General features: G+C 41.7%; 1 long non-coding RNA gene across 1 annotated transcript; it reads left to right on the forward strand.

The window, feature by feature from the left end:
* The first annotated feature begins 2,479 nt into the window (after positions 1 to 2,479).
* On the forward strand, positions 2,480 to 10,209 carry LOC134947570 (uncharacterized). The gene is made up of 3 exons (XR_010182630.1): positions 2,480 to 2,535; positions 5,537 to 5,732; positions 10,062 to 10,209. It is a non-coding gene; the product is annotated as an uncharacterized LOC134947570 (long non-coding RNA).
* The last annotated feature ends 874 nt before the right edge of the window (positions 10,210 to 11,083 follow it).

Below are 11,083 nucleotides of genomic sequence, written 5' to 3' on the forward strand. Positions count from 1 at the left end.
GCTGGCGCCAATCGGCGAGATCTTTCGCGAAAAGGGGTCTCATTGGTCAGATGTATGCGATGTTCAATTCCAATGGCTGTACCCAAATCCCATTCACGAAAGGAAAATACTGGCTTCCTAAGCTTTAATTGAGAAATTAGTTGGTCTTTCTCAATCACAGCTATATCTCTGTTCTTAAAACACTCTGAAACTCTAGTAAGAAATTCAGATTCAGGGTCACAAGGAGTAGTAGGTAGTAATGAGGTGGATACATCACAATCTACTCGGATTCTAGTTCCTGGATACCAAGGGATGCAGGGGTATAGCTTTTTTGTTGTTCCATACACCAATCAGATAGCATCTTAAACAAATTTGAATTAGTGCCTACAATTACTGACACTACTCCTTTATCTCCAGGGGAGTCAGGGCACACCAATGCTAGAAAAGGTAAGGGGTCTTGATATCCGGATGGCTGTTGTGGAAATTCTATCTGAGTAATTACATACCCCAGGTATGGATACTTCTGTTCACTTAATCCCCAAATAGTTAATCCATCAAAGGGCAGTAAGGGAACATCAGAGAGATATTGAGTATACCAACTTTCAAAAATTATGGATACTTGAGATCCACTATCAAGTAAGGCGGTACACAGTTGTCCATTTATCAACACAGACATCAAAGGGGCCTGTCCCATCATTCCCTCTGGAATAATAGTAGGCCACTGCGGACTCCCCATTGTGCAGACAATTATTGGTTGGGAGTCGGTGCGGGGTTCATCGACATCCCTTCTACGTTTTCCGACTGTTCAGTCTGACGTCTATCAGGTGTAGCGGTGAGGGAGGGGAAACTTCTACGTTGACCACACTCAAAGGACCTATGTCCTAATTGTCCACAGTTAAAATAGGGGATATTAGAGGTGTCAGCAGGTCTCCTATTGAATCCTCTACCTCGGCTAGAAGATGATACTCTTGAAGGGTCAGATGATGCATTTGTAAAGAAATTAGTTGATCTAACTTCTTATTTTGTTCTTCTATTAGCTTTAGCAGTTGTTCATTTACTGACAGACATTCAGGGGTAGGAACAATTACTTTTACTCGTTATAAGTTCTTCTCTCTGTTTTCAATCTGTACTTCTTCCAGTTTTACTTCTTTTATCAATTCTCCTAAAGTGGGAGCAGGCTCCCTGGGCAAACTACACCTTAAACGTTGAGCTACAGGGTTAGTAGTCAGAGCCCCTCTCAAAATGTGCTTCAATCGCCTCTCGTCAATTTCATGTGGATTAATCCCTCCGTTATCTAAGAGCTTGTAGAGAATCTTGTCCAAGCGGTAAATGTAAGTGGTGAGGGTTTCATTAGGTTCTTGGTACGTTTGGTTTAATCTAGATAAAATGTCCCCTACATCTTTAAGAGTACCAAAAGAATAATCCAATGCCTCAAAATAGTCTTTCAAAGTAGCTTGGGAGTTACTTCTCCTAGTGGCATGAATTATTCCCATAGCGGGCCCCCTCAAGCTTTCCATGATTCTTTGCTTTTTGATATGTTTGGGACATCTCCACTCCTCCGAATGTTGTACCGCCGCCTCTCTCCATACCTCATAGCTCTCTTCTCCGGTGGGAACGGGAGTTACCCCCGCAAAGATTCTCAGTTTCCTATACCCCCCTTCATAGTGCCAGCGTTCAAAATGACTAACCACTTTATCCATCACATTCTCCACTTGTGGATCTATTTTATCATTCCTTAATGAATCGGCTTCGGATGTATTACTATTATTAGGATAACATCCTGCACTAGCACTCTCTACTTGACTATCCTTCTCCCCTCCATCAGCATACTTCTCTACCGGCCACATTACTTTCCATTTCTTACAAGGGCCTTTTCAATTAAAATATTAGCTGGGATTACAGAAGCATCAAGCTGATTATCATTACTCATTAAAATAGCACATATGTCATCATTAACTCCTCTCCATTTATCTACAATATATGGTTGTTTGATTCCATACATTTTCTTTACTTCACTTACAATATCTTCATCTGTTATTTCCATAAAATTTCCCAAAATACTTACACTTTTCTGTACATCTACCCCTTTGCTTCTACACCAGCTATATATATCTTCTCCCTTTATCAACTCCATTTCTATCTCAGCAGCATTTTGACTTGTTTTAAGGACATTACATCAAAGTTGGATCAGCCTGTAGTGTGTTTTTCAACTTTAATTTTGAGTGTGACTCCAAATCCAGACCTCCATGGGTTAATAAATTTGATTTCCATTGATAATTTTTGTGTGATTTTGTTGTCAGCACATTCAGCTATGTAAAGAACAAATTCTTTAATAAGAATATTTCATTCATTCAGATCTAGGATGTGTTATTTTAGTGTTCCCTTTATTTTTTTGAGCAGTGTATATACATATATATATATATATATATATATATATATATCTATCTATCTAGAATAGTGTTAATGGTACCTCCTTATAGGTTTTTACTCTTTACTTTACAGGTTTACCGGAGGGATCAGATGTTATTCAACTCGTCACTCGTAGAAGGAAAAAAGGTAAGTAATTTACTAGACATCCTCAATTAAATATTTTACTTGCATGCATTAATACTGGATCACATAAATATATTACTTTATATTTCATATACAATCCAATACTTCTTTAGATTAAAAGATGTAATACACATAAATTGACATCAATTAATAACTCATATACACCTAAGAATTCATGTATATGTATATGTATATATATATATATATATATATATATATTAGTATGTTCCCTTAGTGCGCTCTTATTATACAATACTGAAATGTCTAATTACTTTATGTCAGTTAGTGTCTGAGTTTACTAACATAAATACTATTATATTTCCAAATGGGAAAGCAAGCTTCAACACAGAGCTCTTATTCTGTAATCTGATATAATTAGATGACTGTTGGTGGATGTTATATAAAGAGAGGATGACCTTACACATTTATACACCCATATTAGAATCACATATATCTCTTTATTAAAAGATTTTGATTTAAAACTTATCATAAAACTTTTCCTTTTCTTTTACATTGGAGATACAATTGTATATTTCAACATTATTTGTATAAGGAAAAAAAAATATAATGAGCTTTCATCCAACGCGTTTCGTCTATATCGACTTCTTCAGGGGTGTTTTCTAAATAACAGCTCTCTGTTTATATTGGAATAACTGTAGTATTCAAAAGGTATGAAGTTATAATTGAACCAAAGTTGTACTGAAAAATATTTTATTACCAAGTTGAAAAAACTTGAAGAAAATTATTCCCAGAATATGATAGCGTTTATTGAGATTCCTTATTATAGGCCACCTAATGAATTATATTCTTCTCCAGCATGTAGATATATATTTCATTCATTTTTCTTGGCTCATTGGGTTGGCATTTCCTCAGTTTTTCAAAGTATCAGTGAAGTCCAACAGAAGGGATCCACTTGTAAACTTAGGATAAAAATATCCCTTTAATTTTCCAGCAGTTGTCCTATAGGTCTGCCTGCATAGGTATCCAATATATACACAGTTCTAGTCCAACACTTGAATATTGCCCAAGTAGATAGTTGACTTCACCCCAAGGTAAGTTTTGGTTATCCTAAATAAGCTGTCCTGTAGAAGGTATTTGTTAATTATATATGCATATATAACAATATAGGCCTCTGTACAGAATAAGGTATTTATCCTGGTTAGCTGAGTAGAAACTCCGTTATATCTAGGTCTTCTTTATATTAAATAACCGCAGCTGGTGCTCCTCAATAACAGTTTCCTTTAGCCACTTTGTAGTTCTTTAATATGTAGTAACTGTATCTAAATGTGAGCTGAATTAGGATGGCGCAACAAGATATAATCAGTTTCTCTTTCTATAACAATGTGTCCAGGAGACATTACACTGTTAGTATAATGCCACAAAAGAATCAAACTGTGTCCCCTCTGTCTAGACTGGCAGGTTGCAGCTGTGTGTATTAATCCTGAGCTTGGCTGTGGTTAAATCCTCCTGAGCATTAATCTATGCCTCTAGTATATGATGGCAGTTGTAAGGTAGACAGCCAGAGATAGGATTTAGCTTATAATGTTTGTCTTCCTATGTTAAATAGGTAGTTCCATTAGCCTGGCATTTAGTGTTATATTTCCATATAGAAAGGTAAATTAGCTCAGATTCATAAGAATGTGATAGATAATAGTAAATGGGGCTTAGTGATAGCAGCTGTCAGCAGTTCAGTGTGCCTAGCTTAATGTCTAGGGTGAGTAGGTGCACATTAGAAAAAAACAGTTACAGACCTCCATTGTCTTCAGTGAGTGTCTCCCGACACTCACTATATCCGAGAATGGTATCCCCCGCCCACCTAGCCTTTCATTGGTGGGCAGCGAATCGACTCTGTGATACTGTGGGGTATAGAGATGTGATAGAGATTAGTGCCGCTGCTGATTACTGTAGGTTGCGCCAGTCACCGCTCACCCAGCTTGATGGATGCACTGCCACACAGGTACACGCTGCTAGCGCCGGTCACAGCTCCACCGGCTCTCTGGTCTTCACGACCCCGCAGGTCGCCGCTGCACTCGCCGGTCACAGCTCCCCCCGGCTCTCTGGTCTTTACAGCCCCACAGTTCGCCGCTGCTTCACACCGGTCACAGCTCCCCTGGCTCTCTGGTCTTCACTGCCCCGCAGGTCGCCGCTGCTTCACACCGGTCACAGCTCCCCCGGCTCTCTGGTCTTCGCGGCCCCACAGGTCGCCGCTGCTCTCGCCGGTCACAGCTTCCACGGCTCTCCTTCTTCAGTGTGCTATCGCTCATTAGGGGGCTACACCATCTCCTCTGCGCAGCCAATGTTCACAGCACAGCTCTTAGCGGCAGGCAGAGAGAGGCATAAGCATCTCCTTCAGAGGCGCACACAAGAGTCCCTCTCAGCGCTTCAGCTCCCCTTTTTATACAGGAGCCCCAGGGGCCACGAGAGCAGTTCCAGTGCTCATGAGTCAGTTTCTTACGCCTACAGCATGAGCTTTACCATAGTCAGGGGTATCTATAGATTGGCCACACGGGCATATGATAACACAGCACAGTATATAGGGAATGATGACGGTGGTTATTCCAGTTAATGGGAATACCTATCAAACACAAGGATTAAGAAGCACAATTCTCCGAAAATACCTCAATGCTTTCTCATATTTTACCTCATCAAATGTAAAGACATCATATTAACATTGAGGAGACTACTATACCACATACAAATAATTATATATTTATATAACCCATTTTCCATTACCGCTACTTATTTTATACATTCATAAGAAAAAGGCTGCAATAAATTGGAACACACTTTTGTAGTCTAGATCTCCCTGTAGTACAGGTTATGGGTCTTTCTCTTGTTCTTACCGTATATTTTACATAGAAATGATGTCCTATTTATGCTGACCGTGCTTTTTATGTACAACTGTGACGATTTCATGTGTGTCTATTATTGTAGTTTATATTAATGATTGTTCATGTATTGTCTTTTAAAGCTGGTGCTACTTGTCATTTTCTACCCCCCGCAGATCCCTTCCAGATCTGCCCCCTGCTTCGGAAGGCCGTGGAATGCAGTACAGTGCCTGGGTGGAACGCACTTCTTGTTTCTCTAGGCAACTGACAGCCCGTGACAGGACATGACGTGGCGGAAATAGACTGTGAATGGGACACTGGGCGGAAGCGGTGGACGGTGGCATCGTCGTTCCAGGGTGGCTATTTATGTGGGTAAGTTTGTCCATGTGTTTGTCTGTACTGTTGGGTCTGAGGACGGGGTTTGTAGCCCCGAAACCTTAACCATGTGAATACAACTTTTCATCACTTTTGTTATTGTTGGACCACTATATATATATATATATATATATCTGCACGCACAAATACAAAACCACATCACCCACCACCCCAGAAGCGGGGTACATAAATGCACTTACCACTCACAGGGTAGGGTGCATGTAACCATAGCACTTGCCACCCCAGAAGCAGGGTACACTCATAGGGTGGGGTGCGTGTAGCACATGACCACATTACTTAAGTACACATTTGTTAGCCACCACATACGGCCCTTAGGGGCAGGGGGTGGAGCTTTTGTTGTTGTTACCTCACCTGTATCCTGACGAAACACTTCTGTGAAATCAAACTGTCCACTTAGGAAGCAACATTGATTGACAATCAATTCCACATGCTGTTGTGCAAATGGAATAGACAACAGGTGGAAATTATAGGCAATTAGCAAGACACCCCCAATAAAGGAGTTGTTCTGCAGGTGGTGACCACAGACCACTTCTCAGCTCCTATGCTTTCTGGCTGATGTTTTGGTCACTTTTGAAAGCTGGTGGTGCTTTCACTCTAGTGGTAGCATGAGACGGAGTCTACAACCGACACAAGTGGCTCAGGTAGTGCAGCTCATCCAGGATGTCACATCAATGAAAGCTGTGGCAAGAAGGTTTGCTGCAAGGATCTCAAATATTAGCGGGCACCCTGTTCTTTTTATGATTACCTGGTCGGGACTGTGAATCTTCTTTGTAGCACCTTGCACACAGCACTTTGAGGTTGCACTCAGCACTTTATATCACATAATTGTTTGTCTGAAAAGAACAGTGGTCGTCTATGAGGAGTACAACATGGCGGTTGACACAGGTGAAGGTTGCAGTGGATTGCAAACGAGAGTGGAACTCACACTCGGAGAAGTTTGCAGATTCTCTGATTCTGACTACGTGAACATCCTGTTTAAGGAAAACCTGTCGGCTACAGGTGGAACACCTGGCAACCTGCATTTATATCATGAAATTTTGAAATTGAAACGACGTGAAACCAATTACTTTTACCATGGTGTCACTCTCTCTGATTACATAAGAGAGGAAAAAAATCACGCGGGGCTTTCGGGTGAAAAACGTGCCCACTATAGGATGAAATAACATTCCACTTTGCAAAGTATGGACGTCAATCTTGAACAAATGTTTCTTTGACCTGATGTTGGCAGTGATAGAGGAGGTCACTAGGGAATTATCATCCATCCATGCCAAGATAGCTAGCTTTGAGCAGAGCCATCAAGCCACGTTACAATCCGACAGTACATCCAACTGGAATGAAAAGCTAGCATTACAGATTGATAAATATAAGAGAGATCTTATCAATTATATAAGGCAGAAGATGGAAAAGGTCAATTATGACTATGAGAGCCATCAGGTATATCCGTGGCTCACAGGTGGCAACACTGCTCAGCAGGGTTTCAGGAGACGTCCCTTTTCACGTTTTAATAGACAGGGGTTGGACACAGAAACTTCTCAAGAGGATTCCTCCTCGGCTAATGAATTTGATCATACATCACGGTACCGCCGTCAGGTCCCTTTAGGGGTACGTACCCGGGCACAGATCGCCTACAAAGAAGGCGGTACACGAGGCGCGGCGTGGGGGGGGGGGGGGGGTCAGAACAAAAGGACGGGCCAGCAAACGGCCACCGTTACCCCCTCGGATATAGAGGCATCTGATGTCCAACCCACTAATGCTATTTTCAACTTATCTTCAAGATCTTTTAATAAGTTTGAAATTTATGTACTTTCCAAGGGTCTCAATTTTGTACCCACGGCACATTTTGACCCCTTTAAATGGCGCATAGAACAGTTTAAATTGAATAGACAACTACGGTTGGGTGAATTTTTTCAAAATAAACCACCAGTTGATGTTTCCAAGGACGTAACCACCATGACTGTTGGGCCGATGCCCATTCCGCAAGCACTCCGCAAGAAATCCGTGTTTGATCCACCGTCATTGAACCCCTCCATTAAAACATTCACTAGATTAGTGGATCAACAAACACAGCAGGTGATCAAGTCAAATAATAAAGGACACTCTAATTTGACACATCATGAATGGCAGGCATTAAAATCTTTGAGTTCTTATAAAGATATAACCATTAGACCCGCTGACAAGGGTGGTGGCCTGGTAGTCCAAGACACTGCTGCTTACAGTTGGAAATGGAGAACCAATTGAGTGATACTAATACGTATCAATGACTGGAGAAAGACCCTACGGATGGATATAAACGAGAGCTTGACTATTTGTTGGGTGATGCTGTTAAACAAGGAACCATCAACATTCAAACTAAGGCAGCATTAACCATAGCATTTCCGATCAAGCCAATTCCCTACACCATCCCCAAGATCCACAAGGACAGCATTCATCCCCCGGGTTGACTGATTATATCGGCACGGGGATCATTGTATCAAGCTGTTGCGATCTTTCTGGATAACATCTTACAGCCATGTGTGCAGGCAGAACCTTCCTATCTAAAGGACACCAATATGCTACTAGATATATTAAGACACCTTAATAGCCTGCCTAACGACTGTACCTTATGTACCATCGATGTCAAAAATCTGTACACCTGTATTCCTCACTCACATGGTTTACAGGCAGTACGAAAGCTCATCACGGATAACTGTCAATATCGGGGACCCGACATTGATTTCTTTTTGAAGTTGCTTGAACTTACTCTAAAGCGCAATTATTTTATGTTCAATGGCAGGTTCTTTTTGCAGTTATGTGGCTGTGCGATGGGGTCCTGTGTGGCCCCGTCATTTGCGAACAGCTACATGTTTGTGGTTGAAAAGGAATTTCTCCAGCATCATTTGTTAGATAAAACCAACCTTCTAATGTATACTGGGTACATAGATGACCTGTTGTTGATCTGGCAAGGTGACATCACTATTTTGACCACTTTAATTGAAGCTCGGAATCTATCATCATCCCCAGTGAAATTGACATTCATTACTGATACTAAGAACATTAATTACTTGGATGTATCAATTTCGATCACAGGAGAAACATCGTCACCTCCCTTTATGCAAAACCAACAGACCGTAACAACTTGCTTTTGGCTTCCAGCCACCATCCAGACCCCCTCAAGAGGGGGCTCCCCTATTCTCAGATGTTAAGGGTATGCCGCATTACCCAGATGGACTAGAAGAGGCACTATCAGCAATGATAGAGAAATTTTTGGCAAGATGCTATCAGAGGCCATTGTTAGTAGCAGCAAAACGTAAGGCTCTTCATTCTGTGCGAAATGGTAATTACAACAAAAAGATCCAGGTTGAAGCCTCAAATAAATTCATTTGGGTCAACCATTATCACGATCTCAGTAGCAGCTTCAACAAAATTTCAAAGGCACAGTGGTCCATCATCAGAACTGATCCGGCATTACATTCCTTCAAAAGCAAGCAACTGATGTTTGCGTACCAGCGTGGGAGAAATCTAAAAGATTATCTGGTTAAAAATGATGTCTCAGCTTTCAGTTCCTTGCCTACAGGCTCAACATTCTTGGGCACAGCACGCCCAGGGTGTTTCAGATGTGTGAACTGCACCACTTGCAGTTATATGATTCCTGGAGACTCCTTTTTCCACCCGTTTTCTGGCAAAAAGTTCAAAATTCGACAAAGGGTTACATGTACCACGAAATTCGTGGCCTACATAATCAGTTGCCCGTGTGGCCAACATTATGTCGGCAAAACGGACAGGACATTTAAAGAACGAATGGCAGCTCATCGTTCCTCAATAAAATCTGCCATTGAAACTGGACACAGTGAACAGCCTGTGTCCCGACATTTTAGTGAGACTAGACATCGTTTAACGTCACTCCGCTACCGTATCATTGAACATATACCTGCACCTACGTGAGGTGGAAATAGATCATTGATGTCACTGCAGGCTAAAAGTCGATGGATTTTCCGATTAGATACGTTAGCCCCACGAGGCTTAAATGAGAATTTGGGACTTTCTTGTTTTCTATAATACAAGATCTGTTTGTTTCTTTACAGGTGTTATTATAGACTTCGATATCATCATGCAATTATCACTTGCTTTCATCATTCTAGTATTGAAGCCAATTCTCAATAATAATATGTTGATTATAGTAGCATTACATTAATTGTTATGTTTACACTATTTTGTGTAGTAGATGATATGGCTTCTAGTTAGTAATTATCAACGCAAAGTGTGCTTTGTTTAGTGTTGTTTATGTTGCCATTACTCCTCATTCCCTGTTTCTATCTGTCACTATAGGTCACATGGGGAAGGTTCTCTCCGTGACGCCGGACGCAACGTGCGTCAGATGACGTCATTTCGACGCGCTGGGGCGCGAGGCGGGCGGAGACATGGATGGTCCCTGGGTATAAGATGTATGTGTTTGTTTGTATTTATTGATTGCACCCTGCCGAAAATGCCACAAACCGAGCATTGAAACGTTGGTTAACTCTTACCTGCCTGGGCTCTTTATTTTCAAGTGCCGCCGTACAAAGCTTTCTACATAACGCTGTACCCACCGGTAAAGCCATTACTAGGAGGGGACCGATTTTTGTGATTACTTCATACTTATATGCTATTTATTGAGGAGTGCCGCTTCACCAGTTTCTATATATATATATATATATATCTACACGCACAAATACAAAACCACAGCACTCACCTCCCCAGAAGCGGGGTACATAAATGCACTTACCACTCATAGGGTGGGGTGCATGTAGCCCATGACCACATTACTTAAGTACACATTTATTAGCCACCACATACGGCCCTTAGGGGCAGGGGGTGGAGCTTTTGTTGTTGTTACCTCACCTGTATCCTGACGAAACACTTCTGTGAAATCAAACTGTCCACTTAGGAAGCAACACTGATTGACAATCAATTTCACATGCTGTTGTGCAAATGGAATAGACAACAGGTGGAAATTATAGGCAATTAGCAAGACACCCCCAATAAAGGAGTTGTTCTGCAAGTGGTGACCACAGACCACTTCTCAGCTCCTATGCTTTCTGGCTGATGTTTTGGTCACTTTTGAAAGCTGGCGGTGCTTTCACTCTAGTGGTAGCATGAGACGGAGTCTACAACCCACGCAAGTGGCTCAGATAGTGCAGCTCATCCAGGATGTCACATCAATGCGAGCTGTGGCAAGAAGGTTTGCTGTGTCTGTCAGCGTAGTGTCCAGAGCATGGAGGCGCTACCAGGAGACAGGCCAGTACATCAGGAGACTTGGAGGAGGCCGTAGGAGGACAACAACCCAGCAGCAGGACCGCTACCTCCGCCTT

This window comes from Pseudophryne corroboree, chromosome 8 (assembly GCF_028390025.1).
Source record: "Pseudophryne corroboree isolate aPseCor3 chromosome 8, aPseCor3.hap2, whole genome shotgun sequence".
Lineage (NCBI taxonomy): Eukaryota > Metazoa > Chordata > Amphibia > Anura > Myobatrachidae > Pseudophryne > Pseudophryne corroboree.